The sequence below is a fragment of the Musca autumnalis genome, unplaced genomic scaffold, assembly GCF_047663935.1.
Source record: "Musca autumnalis isolate F117 unplaced genomic scaffold, ASM4766393v1 scaffold_4, whole genome shotgun sequence".
NCBI classification, from domain to species: domain Eukaryota; kingdom Metazoa; phylum Arthropoda; class Insecta; order Diptera; family Muscidae; genus Musca; species Musca autumnalis.
Window position 1 is genome coordinate 215,590,941 of NW_027411977.1, and position 23,993 is coordinate 215,614,933.

General features: G+C 29.3%; 1 protein-coding gene across 1 annotated transcript in view; it reads right to left on the reverse strand.

The window, feature by feature from the left end:
- Positions 1-22,611, reverse strand: part of jim (zinc finger protein jim) — a 153,761-nt gene extending 131,150 nt beyond the window's left edge. Inside the window, exon 1 of the mRNA XM_073986406.1 lies at positions 22,583-22,611. The gene's annotated coding sequence lies outside the window, so the exon portion shown is untranslated. The remainder of the gene's footprint in view (positions 1-22,582) is intronic.
- Positions 22,612-23,993: the final 1,382 nt, after the last annotated feature.

A 23,993-nucleotide genomic window follows, 5' to 3' on the forward strand; every position in this document is an offset into this window, starting at 1 on the left:
AACATATCTGTCATCCATTTCATAGCATTTTTAATCCCATTAAAAGTTCACTGAACTCGGCAGCATTCCTTAAAGAAAACGTATACCACCTTTCTTAGGAATTACCCAAAAACGCCATAATCCTTTCCACAATAAATGGGTTAGTTTTCCTAAATTCCACGTGTATTTCCTCATCTCCTGCTTTTTATTTTTCTGTTTGGCATCCAAAAACTATGTCAGTTAGTATTGGGTTCAAAAACTCTCTCCAGAAAAAAAGAAGAAGAAAGAACAAAACTTGCAAAACTTTATGCTAAATCGGGATTCCTAAACTAAACAAACACCCCTCCCCCTTCAACCTGCTCTTCTGGCATCCTTTTTGGCGCACATGTTGTGTACTCCGTTTTCCCACTAAAATCAAATCAAAAATCCTAAACAAATGTCAGTCAGAGCTAAACAACAATGGAAACCCAAAAACGCAGTGGCAGAAGTAACCAACCAGCCAGTCAGCCAAACAAACGAGCGACTCGTGCCAGGAATTTAGAAAACAAAATGAAAAAAAAAATTCGCTACAAAACAACAACAAGTAGAACCAAATGTGATGGAGAATTGTAACTAAAAATCAGCAGAAGTAGCAGCAGCGCCACCATCACAGAGGAGAACAGAAAGAACAACTCGAACTCGAACAGTGAACAACAAAGCCCGGCAATAAAAATGTTTTTCAAGTTCAAAACGCCGCCAGCCAGACAGCCAGGAATAAATAGAGAGGCAAAATTTGTGCAAAACTAAAGTTGCACAACAAAACAGAATAAAACTTGGCCCAACAACAGCAACAAAAAGTAAACGATGGCAAACGAAGGGACTATGACGAGGCATCAAAAGAAGACTTCGTCGATGAGGAGGAGGATGATAACTTCACATACAAAACACAACACGCATATGTAGAAATCGCAGACAGTCAAACGGGCAACAACAAATGAAGGAAATAAACAAATAAAACATAAACACACACACACACACAGATACGGATACAGATACAGGCACACGCACTCATCTACATATATCACGAACAGTTTTGCATAGATACACAAATCCAAAACAAGCCCAGACAGACAAACAGGCAGTCAGCAGCCATCAGGCAATCATCCAGCCTAGGTGGAACACACGCACAAGATCACACTCTCAACTTAGTGAACGCAGCAGTTGTGGAATATCGTACAAAGGTACAAAGTTGAAATGCAGCCACGAAAGACCCACATGTCTGCCGTTTTTCAACTGTGTACACACTTTCGATATGCAAAAAAAAAGGGCAACAACAACAAGGACAGGCACACACCGCCAAAAATAAAACAAAGCACACACGTGAGCATGAAATTAGATTTATTTAGAATATTTTTCGTCTAAACCAAAAAGGGGGTGGTGATGGGTGGGTTGGTGTGTGGTAGTCATTGAACGTTCCCCCTTTACCCCGCTAAAATGTTTTGTGTAGTTGAAAATCCTGCAAAGGACATGCTTAGCATGTGCAAGTTCTGGTTATTGACTTTTGACTGAACTTGCAGCGGAAGGGTTGAATTTTTATTTCAATAACTAATTATTAAATTTTTGAAGAACGAAATATCATATGTGTGTGAGCCTTTGTTATCCTTTTGAATGGAAATAGATAATACAATTTTGATTACAATCCCAGTCGGGCGTTTTTAATTTTCTTATAATTATGAACTTTTTAAAGATATTTTGAGGTTCTCTAAATGTTTTAAGGTCCTTAAACATCTGAGTTCTGTCAACGAACTTAAATAATGTAAAGCGAAAATCCATAAACTGTCTTATACCCGTCTGACCTCTTATGAAATTCTCTTTTACAAGATGTATCTCTTATGACTTTTTCCTTTACTAGTCGAACTTTTTTAAGCTTCTTCTTTACTAATCGACCTTCCTAAGAGCTCCTTCTTTACTAATCGCAACGCTTATAAACTTCTATTTATTAAGTCGGACGTCCCAGGAGCTCCTCTTTTACTAGTCAGTTTTCTTATGAGCTCCTTCTTTACTCGTCAGGCCAATTGTGAGCTACTCCTTTACCAGTGAGACCCTTTTTAAGCTTTAATCGTATCTCTTATGAGATACTCCATTGCTAGTCGGACCTCTTTTTGAGCTTATCCTTTACTTCTCGGACCACTTCTGAGCTCCTCCTATATTACATGGACTCTTATGGGCTCCTCCTTTACCAGTCCTTTTATGAGCACCTTTTTTCCTAGTCGGACTCCTTATAAGTTTCTCCTTTACTACTCGGATCTCTTATGAACTCTTCCTTTACCACTCGGAGCACTTCTGAACACCTCATTTAATAGTCGAACTTCTTATCAGATCTTTCTGTACTAGATGGACTTCTTATGAGCTCCTCCTTTATTAGTAGGACCTCTCGTGAGGTCCTGTTTTACTAGTCGGACCTCTTGTGAGTTACTTCTTTACTATTCGGACCTCTTTTGAACTCCTCATTTACTATTCCTATTTCTTTAACTCCTCATTTACTAGACAGGCAGCTTCCTCTACTAGTCGAACTCCTATGGTCTCCTCCTTTACTAGTAGGTTCTGTTATAAGCTGCACCTTTATTAGACCTCTTATGAGCTCCCCCTTTACCAATAGCACTTCTTATGACATCCTCATTTGCAAGTGGTCTACTTATGAGCTTCTCCCTCACTTCTCGAACCACTTCTGAGCTACTCCTGTACTACTCCGACATCTTATGAGCTCCACCTTTACCAGTCGGATCTCCTTTGGGCTCCTCCTTTACTAGTCGGACCTCTTATGAGCTTCAACTTTACCAGTCGGATCTCCTTTGGACTCCTCCTTTACTAGTCGGACCTCTTATGAGCTTCTCCTTTACCAATCGGACCTTTTATGAGCTCCACCTTTATAAGTCGGACCTCTTTTGAACTTCCCCATTACTACTGGGCCCTCTTCTGAACTCCTCCCTTACCACTCGGACCTCTTATGGGCTTCTCCTTTACTACTGGGACCTCTTCTGAACTCCTTCCTTACCACTCGGACCTCTTATGAGCTCCCCCTTTACAACTCGGACCTCTTCTTAACTCCTCATTTGCTAGTCAGTCAGCTTATGAACTCTTCCTTTACCAGTCGGACCTCTTATGGGCTTCTCCTTTACCAGTCGTGCCTCTTGTGGGCTACTCCTTTACCAGTCGACTTTTTATAAGCTCCTTCTTTACTAATCGAACTCCATATAAGCATCTCCTTGCTACTCGGACCGCATATGAGCTCAGCCTTTACCAGTCGGACCTTTTATGGGCTTCTTCTTTACCAGTCGGACCTTTTATGAGGCTGGATCTATTACAATTAATCGAAAATCGATAATGTTTCATATAAAATATTTTTCGAAAATCGTTAGTTTCCTATACAAAATTTATCGAAAATCGATAAAGTTTGGAGCAAAAATTTGTCGAAAATCGATAAAGTTTCTATAGAAAAATTATCGAAAATCGATAAAGTTTCGAGGGAAAATTTATCGAAAATAAAGTTTCCTATAGAAAATCTATCGAAAATCGATAAAGTTTCCTATAGAAAATTTATCGAAAATCGATAAAGCTTCCTATAGAAAATTTATTGAAAATCGATAAAGCTTCCTATAGAAAATTTATCGAAAATCGATAAAGTTTCCTATAGAACACTTATCGAAAATCGATAAAGTTTCCTATAGAAAATTTATCGAAAATCGATAAAGTTTCGAGGGAAAATTTACCGAAAATTTATTGAAAATCGATAACGTTTCTATAGAAAATTTATCGAAAATCTATAAAGTTTCCTATAGAAAATTGATCGAAAATCGATAATGTTTCGATAGAAAATTTTTCGAAAATCAATAAAGTTCCCTATAAAAAATTTATCGAAAATCGCTAATGCTTCCATAGAAAATTTATCGAAAATCGATAAAGTTTCCTATCGAAAATTTATCGAAAATCGATAAAGTTTCCTATAGAAAATTGATCGAAAATCGATAATGTTTTGAGGGAACATTTTTCGAAAATCGATCAAGTTTCTATAGAAAATTTATCGAAAATCGATTAAGTTTCCTATAGAAGATTTATCGAAAAACGATAAAGTTTCCTATAGGAAATTTATCGAAAATCGATAAAGTTTTTATAGAAAATTTATTGAAAATTGATAAAGTTTCCTATAGAAAATTTATTGAAAATCGATAGTTTCGAGGGAAAATTTATCGAAAATCGATAAAATTTTTATAGAAAAATGATCGAAGATCGATAAAGTTCGAAGGAAAATTTATCGAAAATCGATAAAGTTTCCTATAGAAAACTTATCGAAAGTCGATAAAGTTTCCTATAGAAAATTTATCGAAAATCGATAAAGTTTCCTATAAAAAATTTATCGAAAATTGATAAAGTTTCCTATAGAAAATTTATCGATAAAGTTTCTATAGAATATTTATCGAAAATCGATAAAGTTTCTATAGAAAATATAATGTTGTAGGCCTGATCACAACGACTACCCCCTACTTAAAATGCTGCTATCCGATAAACTTGATCGAAACGAAAAGTATTGAACTATTGCGGAGGAGAAATGAAGCAATTGACCAAAATCAGTCAAGTCACTCCCTTCGATACATTTTTTTATGTTTGTTAAACATTATGATAGGTAGCATGGATTTGCCAATGTCAATTGGTATACCGCTGTAATTAGAATCACATGATCTACCTTCAATGAGAACTATCCTCGAACAGATGTCAAACTGCCTTTAAAGAAAAAAATATTCTTTGTAGGGGATTATAGACCTTCTGGAACGAAATGTGCGAACGGAAGAAATTTTACGATGCGCAAAATTTCGGTCAACTTGAATATTCAAAATCGTGTGCATCAGTCGTTTTATTGGGAGCCGGCAGGTTGTTTAAAGCCGCAAACAAGATTGTACCGTCACAATGGCGGCCACAAAAATGACGATCCGACACCTGTCCCACAAATTCACTTTTTGGAAAAATTAGACCAATATAGTTCATATTCGAACTTTGCTTATATCTGAATGAAATATAAGGATTAGCAAAGTTTGGACCAAACTGCTGGCACTAACTAAAATTACCGATGAACACTACAACTTACGAATCATGAATGTGACGCAGTTTAAGGGCTGTTCGATGATTGCTTTTACTGATTTTTACTGACGTTACTCTTTGTGGTCTTTCTTACAAATAAATCTAGTTCCAAGATGGCCTATGTCGGTCCATTACTGAAGGAACCTTCACATCCACCGCAAAGTTTCATAACTGTTTATGATACCAACCCCACAAATACCTAAAAAAAACCTCCAAGACATTTTTTGTCACCTAGGAAAATACTACTTTTTTAATTATGGGCGCACCAAATTTGTTAATGTTACCCTACCCTATACCTTACACCTCACTGTGGTAAGGTGTAATATATGTTTGTGCAGTTGTATGTAACATGGAAAAGGAAGCGAGATAGACTCATAGTTCCTTTTAGGGATATACATAGAATCACTTGGGGAAGATAATTTGTTAGCCATAGGAAGAACGCTAATGCACACACCAAACACAAAATTAGACAGACGTTTTGATGAAACTCGGAAAATATGACGCAACCATGTCTAGAAAAAGAAATCTCCAAATTATATTGCAATCGTGTTGATGTAGGGTATCATATAGTCGCCCGGCCCGACTTTGATCCTCTTCTTACCGGTTTTTAATGTATAATATAACATAGTATTTTATACATTATTATTGGTTTGACATGCGCTTAATGTGTTTATAATGATATGTGCTCATATTTTCTATTTTTTCCAAAGAATTTTCATTACAATGATTATTTTTATAGAATTCTTGATATTTTGTTAAAATGTGCTTTTATTATTTAAAAACAAATTGTATTTATTAAAATAGTATTATTTTTTTTTTATTTTGTCCCAATATATTTTTTTAACATCGATATATGTATGTTGTAGATCCTTTGATATTTCGTTGCAATATTTTCTCTACAACTTTTTTATTATTTTTTTTTATTTATTTATTTATTTTTTTTTTTTTTTTTGATAAAAATATATATTTAACAAAACAAAAAAAAACATTGCTTTATCCATTAGGGTAAACATAATTTTAGATGAGTTTTTTATCATTTTGTTTTTGATAAAAAATATATTTTTATGTTTAGGTCCTACACAGCACTTAGGGTAACGTTTATGAATTAATTTGAAATTATAAAAGTTTTTAATTTCAAAACCTTTTGTTTTTGTCCATTCGGAAGAAAATATTTTTTATACATTTTTTGGGCTTTTATTTCTTGGTGGTTGGATTTTGTCTCTTATAGAAAAAATTATTTGTATTATAAAATATTTTCGTTTTTATTTATTTATTCTGAATCTATAACATATTTTATTCTTAATTCATAAAAATGTTTTAATTAATTTTTTATGCATTCTTTTGTTTTTATTTGTTGTTGGTTTCGTTTTTTTCTTTAAAAAAATGTTTGTACCTATTTTTTTCATTTTTTCCTACGTTTCGTCACATTTTCTTAGCGATTTTACAGACCATTTGACATAAATGTAGTAGAGGCACTTCTGTAGAGGCACTTCTCGAATCGTTTTGAAATTGTTATCACAGATAGTCTTTGTTATACTGATCACATCGATATATAGTTTTTGTGGGGGGTAGTTCATACTTCCCGAGGTATGGGTCCGAACTTTTTGCAAATTTCTCCCTTTAACACTTTAGAGGCACAACTAGGATTGGGTCGAAATTGTTATCACAAATAGTCCTTGTTATACTGATCACAACGATATATAGCTTTCCGGCGCATAAAAATTCCAAGATTATTAAAAATAAAGAATCCAAAAATATTCTTTAAAAAAATCCACGATTATTGAACAATATTATTTTGAAAATTCACGGTTATTAAAAAAATAAAGAGTCCAAAAAATATTGTTTAAAAAATCCACGTATATTGAAAAATATATTCTTTAAAAAATCCCCGTTCATTGTAAAAATATTCTATAAAAACTCACGTTAAATAATAAAAAAATATTAAAAAAAAAAACAAATCCGTGATAATTGAAAAAATATTCTTTAAAAAATCCGTAATTATTAAGCAATAATCTTAAAAAAAAATCCGCGTTTATTAATGACAAAAATATTCTTTAAAATATCCAAGTTTTTTAATAAAAAATATTCTTTAAAATATCCAAGTTTTTTAATAAAAAATATTCTTTAAAAATCCACGTTCATTAATGAAAAAATATTCTTTAAAAAATCCTCGTTGTTTGATGAAAAATGTTCTCTAAAATATCCACGTTTATTGAAAAAATATTCTTTAAAAAAACTGGTTATTGAAAAAATATTCTGTAAAAAATCGCGTTTTATTGAAAAAAAATGTTCTGTAAAAAATCGAGTTTTATTGAAAAATATTCTTTAAAAAATCGCGTTTATTGATAAAAAAATATTCTTTAAAAAATTCACGCTTATTTATGAAAAACTATTCATTAAAAAATCCATGTTTGAAGAAAAATAATATTTAAAAAATCCACGTTTATTTATAAAAAATATCCTTTAAAAAATCCATGTTTGAAGAAAAACAATTTTTAAAAAATCCATGTTTGAAGAAAAACAATTTTTAAAAAATCCACGTTTATTTATGAAAAAATATTCTTTTAAAAATCCATTTTTGAAGAAAAACAATATTTAAAAAATCCACGTTTATATATGAAAAAATGTTCTTTAAAAAATCCGCGTTTATATATGAAAAATGTTCTTTAAAAAATCCGCGTTTATATATGAAAAATGTTCTTTAAAAAATCCACGTTTATATATGAAAAAAGTTTCTTTAAAAAATCCACGTTTATATATGAAAAATGTTCTTTAAAAAATCCACGTTTATATATGAAAAATGTTCTTTAAAAAAATCCACGTTTATATATAAAAAAATAATCTTTAAAAATATCCACGTTTATATATGAAAAAATATTCTTTAAAAAATCCATGTTTATATATGAAAAAATATTTTTTAAAAAATCCACGTTTATATATGAAAAATATTTTTTAAAAAATCCACGTTTATACATGAAAAAATATTCTTTAAAAAATTCACGTTTATATATAAAAAAATATTCTTTACAAAATTCACGTTTATATATGAAAAAATATTTTTTAATAAGTCCACGTTTATATATGAAAAAATATTCTTTCAAAAATCCACGTTTAATAATGAAAATAATGAAAAAATATTCACGTTTAATAATGAAAAAAATCTTCTTTAAAAAAACACGTTTATTAATGAAAAAATATTCTTTAAAAAATCCACGTTTATTGATGGAAAACTATTCTTTAAAATATTCCCGTTATTAATAAAAAAATATTCTTCAAAAATCCAGATTTATAAATGAAAAAATTCTTTAAAAAATCCACATTTGTTAATGAAAAAATATTCTTTAAAAAATCCACGTTTATTAATGAAAAAATATTCTTTAAAAAATCCACGTTTATTAATGAAAAAATATTCTTTAAAAAATCCACATTTGTTAATGAAAAAATATTCTTTAAAAAATCCACGTTTATTAATGAAAAAATATTCTTTAAAAAATCCACGTTTATTAATGAAAAAATATTCTTTAAAAAATCCACATTTGTTAATGAAAAAATATTCTTTAAAAAATCCACGTTTATTAATGAAAAAATATTCTTTAAAAAATCCACGTTTATTAATGAAAAAATATTCTTTAAAAAATCCACATTTGTTAATGAAAAAATATTCTTTAAAAAATCCACGTTTATTAATGAAAAAATATTCTTTAAAAAATCCACGTTTATTAATGAAAAAAATTCTTTAAAAAATCCACGTTTATTAATGAAAAAATATTCTTTAAAAAATCCACATTTGTTAATGAAAAAATATTCTTTAAAAAATCCACATTTGTTAATGAAAAAATATTCTTTAAAAAATCCACGTTTATTAATGAAAAAATATTCTTTAAAAAATCCACGTTTATTAATGAAAAAATATTCTTTAAAAAATCCACATTTGTTAATGAAAAAATATTCTTTAAAAAATCCACGTTTATTAATGAAAAAATATTCTTTAAAAAATCCACGTTTATTAATGAAAAAATATTCTTTAAAAAATCCACATTTGTTAATGAAAAAATATTCTTTAAAAAATCCACGTTTATTAATGAAAAAATATTCTTTAAAAAATCCACGTTTATTAATGAAAAAATATTCTTTAAAAAATCCACATTTGTTAATGAAAAAATATTCTTTAAAAAATCCACATTTGTTAATGAAAAAATATTCTTTAAAAAATCCACGTTTATTAATGAAAAAATATTCTTTAAAAAATCCACGTTTATTAATGAAAAAATATTCTTTAAAAAATCCACATTTGTTAATGAAAAAATATTCTTTAAAAAATCCACGTTTATTAATGAAAAAATATTCTTTAAAAAATCCACGTTTATTAATGAAAAAATATTCTTTAAAAAATCCACATTTGTTAATGAAAAAATATTCTTTAAAAAATCCACATTTGTTAATGAAAAAATATTCTTTAAAAAATCCACGTTTATTAATGAAAAAATATTCTTTAAAAAATCCACGTTTATTAATGAAAAAATATTCTTTAAAAAATCCACATTTGTTAATGAAAAAATATTCTTTAAAAAATCCACGTTTATTAATGAAAAAATATTCTTTAAAAAATCCACGTTTATTAATGAAAAAATATTCTTTAAAAAATCCACGTTTATTAATGAAAAAATATTCTTTAAAAAATCCACATTTGTTAATGAAAAAATATTCTTTAAAAAATCCACGTTTATTAATGAAAAAATATTCTTTAAAAAATCCACGTTTATTAATGAAAAAATATTCTTTAAAAAATCCACATTTGTTAATGAAAAAATATTCTTTAAAAAATCCACGTTTATTAATGAAAAAATATTCTTTAAAAAATCCACGTTTATTAATGAAAAAATATTCTTTAAAAAATCCACGTTTATTAATGAAAAAATATTCTTTAAAAAATCCACATTTGTTAATGAAAAAATATTCTTTAAAAAATCCACGTTTATTAATGAAAAAATATTCTTTAAAAAATCCACGTTTATTAATGAAAAAATATTCTTTAAAAAATCCACATTTGTTAATGAAAAAATATTCTTTAAAAAATCCACGTTTATTAATGAAAAAATATTCTTTAAAAAATCCACGTTTATTAATGAAAAAAATTCTTTAAAAAATCCACGTTTATTAATGAAAAAATATTCTTTAAAAAATCCACGTCGGTTAATGAAAAAATATTCTTTAAAAAATCCACGTTTATTAATGAAAAAATATTCTTTAAAAATTCACGTTTATTAATGCAAAATATTCTTTAAAAATCCACGTTTATTAATGGAAAAATATTCTTTAAAAAATCCACATTTGTTAATGAAAAAATATTCTTTAAAAAATCCACGTTTATTAATGAAAAAATATTCTTTAAAAAATCCACGTTTATTAATGAAAAAATATTCTTTAAAAAATCCACATTTGTTAATGAAAAAATATTCTTTAAAAAATCCACGTTTATTAATGAAAAAATATTCTTTAAAAAATCCACGTTTATTAATGAAAAAATATTCTTTAAAAAATCCACGTTTATTAATGAAAAAATATTCTTTAAAAAATCCACATTTGTTAATGAAAAAATATTCTTTAAAAAATCCACGTTTATTAATGAAAAAAATTCTTTAAAAAATCCACGTTTATTAATGAAAAAATATTCTTTAAAAAATCCACATTTGTTAATGAAAAAATATTCTTTAAAAAATCCACATTTGTTAATGAAAAAATATTCTTTAAAAAATCCACGTTTATTAATGAAAAAATATTCTTTAAAAAATCCACGTTTATTAATGAAAAAATATTCTTTAAAAAATCCACATTTGTTAATGAAAAAATATTCTTTAAAAAATCCACGTTTATTAATGAAAAAATATTCTTTAAAAAATCCACGTTTATTAATGAAAAAATATTCTTTAAAAAATCCACATTTGTTAATGAAAAAATATTCTTTAAAAAATCCACGTTTATTAATGAAAAAATATTCTTTAAAAAATCCACGTTTATTAATGAAAAAATATTCTTTAAAAAATCCACATTTGTTAATGAAAAAATATTCTTTAAAAAATCCACATTTGTTAATGAAAAAATATTCTTTAAAAAATCCACGTTTATTAATGAAAAAATATTCTTTAAAAAATCCACGTTTATTAATGAAAAAATATTCTTTAAAAAATCCACATTTGTTAATGAAAAAATATTCTTTAAAAAATCCACGTTTATTAATGAAAAAATATTCTTTAAAAAATCCACGTTTATTAATGAAAAAATATTCTTTAAAAAATCCACATTTGTTAATGAAAAAATATTCTTTAAAAAATCCACATTTGTTAATGAAAAAATATTCTTTAAAAAATCCACGTTTATTAATGAAAAAATATTCTTTAAAAAATCCACGTTTATTAATGAAAAAATATTCTTTAAAAAATCCACATTTGTTAATGAAAAAATATTCTTTAAAAAATCCACGTTTATTAATGAAAAAATATTCTTTAAAAAATCCACGTTTATTAATGAAAAAATATTCTTTAAAAAATCCACGTTTATTAATGAAAAAATATTCTTTAAAAAATCCACATTTGTTAATGAAAAAATATTCTTTAAAAAATCCACGTTTATTAATGAAAAAATATTCTTTAAAAAATCCACGTTTATTAATGAAAAAATATTCTTTAAAAAATCCACATTTGTTAATGAAAAAATATTCTTTAAAAAATCCACGTTTATTAATGAAAAAATATTCTTTAAAAAATCCACGTTTATTAATGAAAAAATATTCTTTAAAAAATCCACGTTTATTAATGAAAAAATATTCTTTAAAAAATCCACATTTGTTAATGAAAAAATATTCTTTAAAAAATCCACGTTTATTAATGAAAAAATATTCTTTAAAAAATCCACGTTTATTAATGAAAAAATATTCTTTAAAAAATCCACATTTGTTAATGAAAAAATATTCTTTAAAAAATCCACGTTTATTAATGAAAAAATATTCTTTAAAAAATCCACGTTTATTAATGAAAAAAATTCTTTAAAAAATCCACGTTTATTAATGAAAAAATATTCTTTAAAAAATCCACGTCGGTTAATGAAAAAATATTCTTTAAAAAATCCACGTTTATTAATGAAAAAATATTCTTTAAAAATTCACGTTTATTAATGCAAAATATTCTTTAAAAATCCACGTTTATTAATGGAAAAATATTCTTTAAAAATTCACGTTTATTAATGAAAAAATATTCTTTAAAAAATCCACATTTGTTAATGAAAAAATATTCTTTAAAAAATCCACGTTTATTAATGAAAAAATATTCTTTAAAAAATCCACGTTTATTAATGAAAAAATATTCTTTAAAAAATCCACGTTTATTAATGAAAAAATATTCTTTAAAAAATCCACGTTTATTAATGAAAAAATATTCTTTAAAAAATCCACGTTTATTAATGAAAAAATATTCTTTAAAAAATCCACATTTGTTAATGAAAAAATATTCTTTAAAAAATCCACGTTTATTAATGAAAAAATATTCTTTAAAAAATCCACGTTTATTAATGAAAAAATATTCTTTAAAAAATCCACATTTGTTAATGAAAAAATATTCTTTAAAAAATCCACGTTTATTAATGAAAAAATATTCTTTAAAAAATCCACGTTTATTAATGAAAAAAATTCTTTAAAAAATCCACGTTTATTAATGAAAAAATATTCTTTAAAAAATCCACGTCGGTTAATGAAAAAATATTCTTTAAAAAATCCACGTTTATTAATGAAAAAATATTCTTTAAAAATTCACGTTTATTAATGCAAAATATTCTTTAAAAATCCACGTTTATTAATGGAAAAATATTCTTTAAAAATTCACGTTTATTAATGAAAAAATATTCTTTAAAAAATCCACATTTGTTAATGAAAAAATATTCTTTAAAAAATCCACGTTTATTAATGAAAAAATATTCTTTAAAAAATCCACGTTTATTAATGAAAAAATATTCTTTAAAAAATCCACGTTTATTAATGAAAAAATATTCTTTAAAAAATCCACATTTGTTAATGAAAAAATATTCTTTAAAAAATCCACGTTTATTAATGAAAAAATATTCTTTAAAAAATCCACGTTTATTAATGAAAAAATATTCTTTAAAAAATCCACATTTGTTAATGAAAAAATATTCTTTAAAAAATCCACGTTTATTAATGAAAAAATATTCTTTAAAAAATCCACGTTTATTAATGAAAAAATATTCTTTAAAAAATCCACATTTGTTAATGAAAAAATATTCTTTAAAAAATCCACGTTTATTAATGAAAAAATATTCTTTAAAAAATCCACGTCGGTTAATGAAAAAATATTCTTTAAAAAATCCACGTTTATTAATGAAAAAATATTCTTTAAAAAATCCACGTTTATTAATGAAAAAATATTCTTTAAAAAATCCACGTTTATTAATGAAAAAATATTCTTTAAAAAATCCACATTTGTTAATGAAAAAATATTCTTTAAAAAATCCACGTTTATTAATGAAAAAATATTCTTTAAAAAATCCACGTCGGTTAATGAAAAAATATTCTTTAAAAAATCCACGTTTATTAATGAAAAAATATTCTTTAAAAATTCACGTTTATTAATGCAAAATATTCTTTAAAAATCCACGTTTATTAATGGAAAAATATTCTTTAAAAATTCACGTTTAATAATGAAAAAATATTATATATTAAATAAATTAAATTAAATATTAAATATAATATTAATTATTATATATTAAACCCACGTTTATTAATGGAAAAATATTCTTTAAAATATCCCCGTTTATTAGAAAAATATTCTTTAAAGATCCACGTTTAAAAATTACGGTTCATTGAAGAAAATCTATAACATAGGGTAAGTGCACCTAATGTCGGCATGTACCAGTAGTCGGCACCTTTTGAATTTGAACTCAAATAACTGAAAATTAAAAAAACAAAATAGGAAAATAATCTTAAAAATGCTTTAACAATATTGTTTATATAAAGTTTCATTGAGCTAGGACCAATTTTTATATCGAAATTTAAGTTTTTGTCAGTGAAGGGTTTTCACCACAACCGAAAATGCATGTTTCTTAAGAAAAAAATAGTGGAGATGTTAACCTTATAAGCTCTGTAATTATATCAAAATGAAGAAATTCTCCACAACATTTTTGTTGTATAGGTAGAGAACAGTTAAAAGAACATTTTAGAAAAAGAAATTTGTAAAAATATTTATAATTGTGCAATTTTTGCTGATGCCGACTTTAGGGACAAAAAAATATAAAACCATGCCTAAAGTCGGCATGGGGTTATAAACGTTGGTTTTTATCGATTACTTTTAGCTAAAAATTATAAAAAAAAATACTAAACAAATACTTTAAAGGTACGAACTAATTTATTTAAACAATATGTTTAAATTTCCTTATTTTTTGAAGTAAAATCAATAGAAATGAATATAATAAACTAGAAATGTATAAATAACTAATGCTTAAGCTATTGTTCTTTAAAATATTTAAGAAAAAATATAAAGTATGCTCGTTTTCTTTATTTAAATATAACATGCCGACTACTGGATCATATCATGCCGACTATTGGGTAATGGTGCCGACTACTGGTGAAAAACAGTATTTCACTAAAATTGTAATTTTTGCATGTTGAACAGGAATAATCAAAAAAATTGTTTATATAATCTAAAACTACACAAAATAACGAATCATAACAACTTAAATTCAATTTGATTGGACATTTACACTCGGAATGATATACGGCTAAAGTTACGAGAATCCTTAAAGTGCCGACTTCTGGTGCACTTACCCTATCCACTTTTAGTAATGAAAAAAAGTCTTTAAAAAATCCACTTTTAATATCGAAAGAATATTCCTTAAAAAATCCAAGTTTATTAATGAAAAAAAAAAATATTCTTTAATAAAATCCTTGATTATTGAAAATAGTATTTTTTAACAAATCCACAATTATTAAAAAATATTCTTTAAAAAATCCCCGTTTGGAAAAAATATTCTTTAAAAAAAATCCACGTTGCTTGATAAAAAAATACTCCTTAAAAATCCCCATTTATTGGAAAAATATTGTTTGAAAAATCCAATTAATGAAAAAAATATTATTGGATCGTCTTTAAATTTGTATCAAAGGTCGGTCGTCTATACTATCCGTGATATGGGTCAAGCATTTTTTATTTCACTAAGAAAAAATTATTCTTGGAATTAATTATTTTTTATTTTTTATGCAATAAATCACTATTTAAAAATTATATTTTAAGACAATTTCCTTTCAGTTTCGAACTCTAAAAAGTCCATTAAGTTTGTCTCTTTTTTATGGGGGCCTTCTTCAGGTGAATTTTAACTATTTTATATTTATTTTATTGATTGTTTATATTAATTTTATTATTTTATTTTTATATATTTGTTGGTTTTAATTCGTTTTTACAATTAAAATTGCAATAATTATTTATTACATTTTATTTCCAAAATTTAGCCAGGAACTATAAAAATGGTCCATTAAGTTCGTCACTTTTTTATTGGCGCCTTTTTCATGTGAATTTTAACTCTTTTATATTTATTTTATTTGTTATATACATATATTTGTTCTAATTTTTTTTTAATTTTTTACGTATTTTATTAATTTTATTATTATGTATTGCAGTGTTTATTGTTTTTGGTTAATAAATAACCGTTCGTTTTCACAATTAAAATTATAATTATTAATAATTATTGATTATATTTTATTTCCAAAAAATAACAACAGTTTATTTTTCAACATTAATTTTTTAATATTTTTAATTCCAAACAAAACTAATTGGAATTATTTAATTCATACTTTTATTAATTTTGTATGTTATCAAAAATGTATTCAAAATTTTTATTTAGTTTTTTTTTATTTTAACAACAAAACTAACTGGAGTTGTTTAATTGATATTTTTATTAATGTTTATGTTATAAAAAAATGTATGTAAATTTTTTATTTCATTTTTTTTTTATTTGTTTTTTTTTTGTTTTCTTGTTAATTTGGGACTATCAAAAATGTCCATTAAGTTTATTCACATTTCAATATTGAGTCACATTTTTATTAACACTTTTTTCATATGTTGTTTGGTTTTTATTTATTATTTTTTCCTTTTTTATAAACAACAAAATTGTTTATTTTTTTATTAAATAAATTTCACATTTTTGTTTATGTTTATACCTATTTTTTATTATTATTTTTTGTCTTATCACATTTTAGAAATATATTTTTTATTTTTTTCTTTTAATAACAACACTGCACATTTTGTGTTCTTATTTTTGTTTTTTTTTCTTATTTTTGTATTTAATATTTATTATCACAACCCCGGCAAGCCGAAAAAGCAACGTCACGTTTATTTTGCCGGTTGGCGAAAATAGTCAACAAAAAGTTCATTTAGTTCAACGTTGGCCCGAACAAAAACAATTTAACGGCGGCAAAAATACAGTATTTATTCTATACACACCACATAATCGGCAACAACAACAAATCATAAACAATGTGAATTCTAATCTCCCACACTCTTGGATGCCAAAGGCCCCCAGAGCGGGAGAGAGAGAAATATTAGATACTTTCTATTATTAATGTGAACATCATCATCTTCTTGTTGTTGTCGTCATCATCATCATCATCGCCACGAAATGACAATTGTTTAGAATTGCCAAATGAATTGATCTAATTCACCTTAGCACACAACAATAACACAAAAATATAAGTTAGTCGTGGACTCACACATTCACACTCCTCCACTACTCACTCAATCATGTAACACAGACATAAGCAAACTAAAATTGCAAATCTTTTTATCTACACACCAAAATCATTTTTTGTATCTTCTTTACAAAGATGTTTTGTCTTCTTTGGAACAACAAAAATTATCTTAAAAAAATGAATAAGAATAAATCGTGGTCATTGCAACAACAAAACATCTTAAAACTTGAGTTCATTCAACACACACACACTCGCACAAAGGCACACCACAATAAGACGAAAACAAGAAGAAACTCCAAGAAAAAGGACCAAGAAAACACGTCTTTGCAAAACCCGGACAAAGAAGAATTCTTGTGTCTGAAGGTAAAAATATCAAAAAAATTGCTTTGAACAGAACAGAAGAAAAATTTTTATTAAGTAAAACCAAGCGCCACGCGAAACGCACCGAAAACGGCCAAAAAGATGAATATAAGCAAAAATCTTTTGTAAATGTTCAAGAACCACACAAAACTGCTCGGAGTCTCATATTGGTGTGCTGTATGGCCGGCCGTATTGGAGGCACAACAAAAAAGCAAAGCAAGCCAGCAAAGGAACGAAAGCGCAGTGAAGAGCGAGAGAGAGTGAACACCAAGTAGACATCATCATCATTTACAAACGGCAGCAGCACCATCCATCCGTACATACGAACACACACCATCATATAGCCATATGGAATATGGGCAGGAGGTATATGCACTGCCTGCATATGTGTGGGGGCCAGGGTATGGGGATCCACAAAAAACCAACAAGACAGAATACTCTCCAACACACAACCCCATCATTGCCATCATCATCATCCGCGTCGTTGAAGTATTCGACGTCGTGCATACATAGTCCATAACAAGAAAAAGAACGATGACGACGACGACTTTCAACCAGGCAACAACAAAAAAAAACGACAACTTCGTTGTTGTCGTCGTCGTGGTTGATGATGATGTTGTCGATGTTGATGAGAAGCAGCAACATTCAGGTTGAGGGTGGAGTAACAGGGTTTGCTGGCTACTAAGTACCAAAACAGAACGAGAGAGGCAATAGAGAGGACACATGAATACACAGATCTTGAGGAAGAAGTTTTCAAGGGTCAGCTACATGTGATAACCCAGGCCATCAAGAAGTTACTAAGATGGGTTTGAGGAATTTTTTCCAAAGGAAAAGAAGAATTTTTCCTATGGAAAAAAGAGTCATCGGCCGATGAATTTTTTTCCTATGGAAAAAAGAGTCATCAACCGATGAATTTTTTTTCCTTTGGAAAAAAAGAGTCATGGGCCGATGAATTTTTTGCCCTATGGAAAAAAGAGTCACCGGCCGCTGACTTTTCTTCCTATGGAAAAAAGGGTCATCGGCCGCTGCATATTTTTTTTTTCTACGGAAAAAAGAGTCATCGGCCGATGAATTTTTTTCCTATGGAAAAAAGAGTCATCGGCCGATGAATGACTTTTCCTATGGAAAAAAGAGTCATCGGCCGATGAATTTTTTTCCTATGGAAAAAAGAGTCATCGGGCGATGAATTTTTTTCCTATGGAAAAAAGAGTCATCGGACGATGAATTTTTTTCCTATGGAAAAAAGAGTCATCGGCCGATGAATGACTTTTCCTATGGAAAAAAGAGTCATCGGCCGATGAATGACTTTTCCTATGGAAAAAAGAGTCATCGGCCGATGAATGACTTTTCCTATGGAAAAAAGAGTCATCGGCCGATGAATGACTTTTCCTATGGAAAAAAGAGTCATCGGCCGATGAATGACTTTTCCTATGGAAAAAAGAGTCATCGGCCGATGAATGACTTTTCCTATGGAAAAAAGAGTCATCGGCCGATGAATGACTTTTCCTATGGAAAAAAGAGTCATCGGCCGATGAATGACTTTTCCTATGGAAAAAAGAGTCATCGGCCGATGAATGACTTTTCCTATGGAAAAAAGAGTCATCGGCCGATGAATGACTTTTCCTATGGAAAAAAGAGTCATCGGCCGATGAATTTTTTTCCTATGGAAAAAAGAGTCATCGGCCGATGAATTTTTTTCCTATGGAAAAAAGAGTCATCGGCCGATGAATTTTTTTCCTATGGAAAAAAGAGTCATCGGCCGATGAATTTTTTTCCTATGGAAAAAAGAGTCATCGGCCGATGAATTTTTTTCCTATGGAAAAAAGAGTCATCGGCCGATGATTTTTTTTTTCCTATGGCAAAAAGAGTCATCGGCCGATGAATTTTTGTCCTATGGAAAAAAGAGTCATCGGCCGATGATTTTTTTCCTATGGAAAAAAGAGTCATTGGCCGATGAATTTTTTTCCTATGGAAAAAAGAGTCATTGGCCGATGATTTTTTTTCCTATGGAAAAAAGAGTCATTGGCCGAAGAATTTTTTTCCTATGGAAAAAGAGTCATCGGTCGATGAATTTTTTCCTATGGAAAAAAGAGTCATCGGTCGATGAATTTTTTTCCTATGGAAAAAAGAGTCATCGGCCGATGAATTTTTTTAATACGGAAAAAAGAGTCATCGGCCGATTATTTTTTCCATAGGCAAAAAAACAGAGTCATCGGCCGAAGGATTTTTTTCTATGGAAAAAAGAGGCATCGGTCGATGAATTTTTTCCTACGGAAAAAAGAGTCATCGGCCGATGAATTTTTTTCTATGGAAAAAAGAGGCATCGGTCGATGAATTTTTTCCTACGGAAAAAAGAGTCATCGGTCGATGAATTTTTTCCTACGGAAAAAAGAGTCATCGGCCGATGAATTTTTTTCCTACGGAAAAAAGAGTCATCGGCCGATGAATTTTTTTCCTATGGAAAAAAGAGTCATCGGCCGATGAGTTTTTTCCTATGGAAAAAGAGTCATCGGCTGATGAGTTTTTTCCTATGGAAAAAGAGTCATCGGCCGAAGGATTTTTTCCTATGGAAAAAAGAGGCATTGGTCGATGAATTTTTTCCCTATGGAAATAAGAGTCAATGGCCGATGAATTTTTCCTATGGAAAAAAGAGTCATCGGCCGATGAATTTTTTTCCTATGGAAAAAAGAGTCATCGGCCGATGAATTTTTTTCCTATGGAAAAAAGAGTCATCGGCCGATGAATTTTTTTCCTATGGAAAAAAGAGTCATCGGCCGATGAATTTTTTTCCTATGGAAAAAAGAGTCATCGGCCGATGAATTTTTTTCCTATGGAAAAAAGAGTCATCGGCCGATGAATTTTTTTCCTATGGAAAAAAGAGTCATCGGCCGATGAATTTTTTTCCTATGGAAAAAAGAGTCATCGGCCGATGAATTTTTTTCCTATGGAAAAAAGAGTCATCGGCCGATGAATTTTTTTCCTATGGAAAAAAGAGTCATCGGCCGATGAATTTTTTTCCTATGGAAAAAAGAGTCATCGGCCGATGAATTTTTTTCCTATGGAAAAAAGAGTCATCGGCCGATGAATTTTTTTCCTATGGAAAAAAGAGTCATCGGCCGATGAATTTTTTTCCTATGGAAAAAAGAGTCATCGGCCGATGAATTTTTTTCCTATGGAAAAAAGAGTCATCGGCCGATGAATTTTTTTCCTATGGAAAAAAGAGTCATCGGCCGATGAATTTTTTTCCTATGGATAAAAGAGTCACCGGCCGATGATTTTTTTCCTATGGAAAAAAGAGTCATTGGCCGATGAATTTTTTTCCTTTGGAAAAAAGAGTCATAGGCCGATGAATTTGTTTCCTATGGAAAAAAGAGTCATCGGGCGATGAATTTTTTCCCTATGGAAAAAAGAGTCATTGGCCGATGAATTTTTTTCCTATGGAAAAAAGAGTCATTGGCCGATGAATTTTTTTCTTATGGGAAATAGAGTCATTGGCCGATGAATTTTTTTCCTATGGAAAAAAGAGTCATTGGCCGATGATTTTTTTTCCATAGAAAAAAAAAACAGAGTCATCGGCCGTAGGATTTTTTCTATGGAAAAAAGAATCATTGGCCGATGCATTTTTTTCCTATGGAAAAAAGTTCATCGTCCAATGGATATTTTCAAAAGTCATCGTCGATGACCTTTTCGATGGGAAAAGTCATCGTCGATGACTTTTTCTATGGGAAAAGTCTTCGTCGATGACCTTTTCTATGGGAAAAGTCATCGTCGAAGATCTTTTCTATGGGAAAAGTCATCGTCGATGATCTTTTCTATGGGAAAAGTCATCGTCGATGATCTTTTCTATGGGAAAAGTCATCATCGATGTCCTTTTCTATGGGAAAAGTCATCATCGATGTCCTTTTCTATGGGAAAAGTCATCGTCGGTGACCTTTTTTATGGGAAAAGTCATCGTCGATGATCTTTTCTATGGGAAAAGTCATCGTTGATGATCTTATCTATTGAAAAAGTCATCGACGATGACCTAATCTATGGGAAAAGTCATCGTCGATGACTTTTTCTATGGGAAAAGTCATCGTCGTTGACCTTTTCTATGGGAAAAGTCATCGTCTATGATCTTTTCTATGGGAAAAGTCATCATCGATGTCCTTTTCTATGGGAAAAGTCATCATCGATGTCCTTTTCTATGGGAAAAGTCATCGTCGATGATCTTTTCTATGGGAAAAGTTCTATGATCTTTTCTATGGGAAAAGTCATCGTCGATGATCTTTTCTATGGGAAAAGTCATCGTCGATGATCTTTTCTATGGGAAAAGTCATCGTCGATGATCTTTTCTATAGGAAAAGTCATCGTCGTTGACCTTTTCTATGGGAAAAGTCATCGTCGTTGGCCTTTTGTATGAGAAAAATCATCGTCGATGATATTTTCTATGGGAAAAGTCATCGTCGATGATCTTTTCTATGGGAAAAGTCATCGTCGATGATATTTTCTATGGGAAAAGTCATCGTCGATGATCTTTTCTATGGGAAAAGTCATCGTCGATGATCTTTTCTATGGGAAAAGTCATCGTCGATGATCTTTTCTATGGGAAAAGTCATCGTCGATGATCTTTTCTATGGGAAAAGTCATCGTCGATGATCTTTTCTATGGGAAAAGTCATCATCGATGTCCTTTTCTATGGGAAAAGTCATCGTCGATGATCTTTTCTATGGGAAAAGTCATCATCGATGTCCTTTTCTATGGGAAAAGTCATTGTCGGTGACCTTTTTTATGGGAAAAGTCATCGTCGGTGACCTTTTTTATGGGAAAAGTCATCGTCGGTGACCTTTTTTATGGGAAAAGTCATCGACGATGACCTAATCTATGGGAAAAGTCATCGTCGATGATCTTTTCTAAGGGAAAAGTCATCGTCGAAGAACTTTTCTATGGGAAAAGTCATCGTCGATGACCTTTTTTATGGTCATCGGAAAGGCATTCTCAATTCTTTATAACCGAACATTATCACAATTTTTATTTTATTTTTATGAATATCACACTCATACATTCTTAAGTCCAGGAAACCCCCTCGAGAAAAAAAGTCTTAATAAAATCTCTTCTTAATCACTTGATATATTTACGCACACGCATTCTTTTGAAGAACCCCCCAAAAATAAGAAAGAAGAAGACACTTTTCAAAGACATTTTTTCGTAGTGTTTCAAGATTTTCTCACAATACAACAAAACCAAAAATGAACTGTAAACACAACATCTCATACAGTAACAACTGAAGAATCGAATTGAATCGAAATGCAAAAAAAAAACACCAAACAGAACAATAAAAAGAAAGCAGAGCACAATGCCCAACGTAACGTTATAACGACGTAACAAACAACAACGCAAATGCCCTACCGAACAGTTGAAATGTGAGCGACGTACTAAATGAAAAATCAAGCAAAAAAGATGCAGATTGCCCGCGCAAAGTAGAGGCAACAACACAAACTATACACACAGACGCACACACACACACGGGCAGCCAGAGGAGCGTTATCTTCTTCATCATGGCCTTCTTTTGCTCCATACTCTACTCTGGCGTAAACACAGACTTGCATCAATAGGCGATACTCAGAGAAAAACCAACAACAACACAAAATTGGCTGGCCAAAAAACTGCATACTTGAGATGGATGGATGGATGCACTGCATCGACAAGGAAACCAAAGCAAGCCAACAAAAAAAGAGTAAAGTTACTACTGCACCCAAGCAAATTGCATTCACACGGCGTGCTCTCAATGTCCGTTTCTCAAAAAATGTGTGCAAAACTCTCTCCACTGGCAAAAGAGAAATCCCAAACACAAGGTCCCCATGTCCCCATAAAGGCCCCCCCAATCCTATGGTATGAGTCTCAGCCAAAAAAGAGTGAGTGAGTGGGAGAGAGAAAGAGAGCACCCATATAAATTGTATATTGATTGCATTTAAAATGCCGGTTGGAAAAAAGCGCCGAAAATTCATTTCCTCGCAGCTACTTCTTCCCACCTTTCCCCGCCAAAACCATGACCACATATTTACTGCAATCTTTTTATATGTATACTGAAGTAGAAGAAGAGATGTACATATGTATGTATGTACTGCAAGCCCAACAAAAAACAAAATTAGCGCACGCGCCTCTCTCGAGCCAAACATTACTTTATATTGTTTTCTGATCCCATAATGCATTTTATTCGCGCTATGGTCAAGTCGTAGCAACGCCGCCACAGCAACAACAGCAACTGCAGCAGCATTCAAGGAGACTTTAAACAATTCTATAAAATAAAATTAAGGAACATCAATTGAATTCTTGGACGAATGATGAACTATAAATGGGAAGACTTTTTCATACAGAAAAGTTCATTGGAGATGAATTTTTCCTATAAAGGAAAAGTTAAGGTTTTCCTAAACAGTTCAAAAAGTTCATCGGACGATGAATTTGTTTCCTATACAGGAAAAGTTCATTGGGCGATGCATTGTTTCCTATACAGGAAAAGTTTTCATCGGACGATGAATTTTTTTCCTATACAGGAAAAGTTCATCGGACTATGAAATTTTTTCAACAGAAAAGTTCAACGTATATCTTATTACCACCTCCAATACTAGTCGGACCTCTTATGAGCTCCTTCTGTCAGACCTCTTAAGAGATCCCACTATACTTGTCGGACCTCATAAGTGCTATTCCGATACCAGTTGGACCTCTTACAAGCTTATCCTACACTACTCGTTACTGTTATGAGTCGCTGCTGTATTAGACGAACCTCTAATGAGTAGTCGGACCTCCTCTTACACTAGTC